General features: G+C 39.9%; 1 long non-coding RNA gene across 1 annotated transcript; it reads right to left on the reverse strand.

Annotated features, from left to right (window-relative positions):
• Window positions 1–740: 740 nt before the first annotated feature.
• On the reverse strand, window positions 741–1,628 carry LOC133299921 (uncharacterized). The gene is made up of 3 exons (XR_009750001.1): window positions 1,560–1,628; window positions 1,411–1,474; window positions 741–839 (listed from the first exon to the last, which is right to left on the reverse strand). It is a non-coding gene; the product is annotated as an uncharacterized LOC133299921 (long non-coding RNA).
• Between the last annotated feature and the right edge of the window lie 749 nt (window positions 1,629–2,377).

Raw genomic sequence — 2,377 nt, forward strand, 5'->3', positions numbered from 1 at the left:
AACGAAGCGGGAATTAATTTCCCAAATCCGGTCCAGAATCTGCCTCAGGTGCAGGGGCACATGGGCAGTCCGTGTTTCTCTATTTGTTTCAGGCCGAAGATCAACCCAGAATTTCCTCAAATTTTGACACAAGGTAGAGGACATCTCAACCTTCAAAATGGCGTATGGCACGTCCCTAGGGGACTTCTATGGAGGGAGATATGCTCTCCCGAAGTTCTCCTAAAATCTGCCAATTCTACAGAAAATTCGCCAGAGTTTCCTTTGTTTTTCCAATAATCCCAAATTTGTAAAAGATCATTTAAACCTCAAATGTACCTAATAAACACATGATAATACAGTAATAATCCAATGGGTGGCACACACAAGGACCAACAACGCCTTGGGGCACTTACAACCCAATCCAGTTTATAGTTATTAAACATAGAGTCCATATTAATCATTCTTAAGTAGTTGCAATCACTAACACCTTTTTCATGCATATTTTCATCATACATATTATCATAACCTAAAATAGGCCTAAGGCCCTTCCATCATAATTAGACATGCATCAATACTATTACAATATGGCTTTACAAATTACAACTTGAAACTAAAACTTCAAATTACATTCTTCTAAAATTTCAACTTAATTTAAAAGACAACATAACCAAATACATCACTACTAGACTTAGGCAAAATGGCATGAACAAGATGCTAATGAAGCTACTAATAAATACAAATGACATGTTCATGCCCTAAGTCTAGCCTAGGCCACACGGCCAACAAAATGCAAAATAAGAAACGCTCCATCGCTCACTCTGCGGGCCTCTTGCCCGAGGCTCCTGCTCCACTGCTACCTCCTGAAATAAATGCCCCGAGACGGGGTGAGATATACGAATATATCTCAGTAACCAAGAGGTTCTGGAGAAAACTCCACCCAATGGTTCACTTCGATGCATATCAATAGAATACAACAACCACTTTGAAAACGAGATATAGCAAGGGATTTAGAGAATGGGGAATATAAAGAAAACAAAATACGACGATACGGGATGGTAACCCCAATTCCACGTACGCCCTCGGCATATATAAGCCTATGGGTATCATCCAAGGTGTGTTCACAGAAACCACAACCATGATGCCCAAACCAACCAAAACGCCAAAGACATTCCTAGTGTGCTCCTACCCGGATCACACACCATGACCGCAGTCAACTGGAACTCCCTCCTGGAGACCTATCCAGCGGAAGTCCGAAAATGCCCGAAGGCTAATAAAACTGTCTACTGGCCAGAGACTCGGTACATAAGTACCCATAGCAATAATGCATGCATGCTCATGTGTTATATACTATTCATACACACTTCCTACCGTTACCATCAACTGGCAAGGTGGAACAGAAAAGGGGAACAAGCCCCAGTACCAAGAGGTTACCTTAATTCGTGTTTCCACAAGCTCCGTAGCAGCTTATCCCTCAACTCGGTACACAGCGGAATGCCTACACAGAGGACATTCCCAATCACTCTCAGTTCAACCCATACATGTTAATTTATAATTACACATGCAATGAACCAATTTCTTACCTCAATCCACTTGGTCCCGGACCAAGGGCAATTCACTGATTCAAGATTCGGGATTCAGGTCGATGTACGGCAACCTATACAATAACGTACATCCATCAGTACTCGTCAAATAGTATCAAAACGCAAAAACACAAAAATCCTCCCCATCCTCCCTTGATGGTTCGGCCATTGTAGTGTAAATGTGAGATTTATTTTTCTAAATTTTCTTTCTCATTTTGTTACGTCTCATTAGGTCATCAATAGGCCAGTTCAAGTGCCGGTTCGTCATTTTCGCGTCGAATTACATCAAAACGCGAAAATCGCCAAATCACCCCTTTTCCCCTTGGAGGTTCGGCCATGTAGGTGTAAATTTGAGATTTATTTTCTTAAATTCTCTTTCTCATTTTATAACACTCCCTTAGGTTGTTTATAGGCTAGTTCAATCGTCGTTTTTCCGTTTTTCGACATTTACGCATCGTTTTGCGAAATATTTCATTCTGGGCTCATTTAGGTCTCTAACACAATTCATTTTTTTCCATTGTTTCAAACACTCTCCAAGCACAACACAACCCATCTAAGCACCATATAACTACACAAATCATCATCCAAATCATTTTTCAACATCAATTCCTCAATCTTTCCTCAAAGAATCGAATTTTACCCTATGGCATTCCAAGGAATTTCCATACAACTTTAATCATTCCACACCTCATACAATCCTATTATATCAACATACAATCATACAACAACTCATCAATCCAATCCTAACACATTTTCAAAACTCAAAGTCATGACAACCTCAAAATTTTCTAAGTTAAAAATTCACATTTTTCATCAAT

This window comes from Gastrolobium bilobum, unplaced genomic scaffold (genome assembly GCF_033153095.1).
Source record: "Gastrolobium bilobum isolate Gb01-03AN ecotype WA unplaced genomic scaffold, APGP_CSIRO_Gbil_v1 utg293335, whole genome shotgun sequence".
NCBI lineage: Eukaryota > Viridiplantae > Streptophyta > Magnoliopsida > Fabales > Fabaceae > Gastrolobium > Gastrolobium bilobum.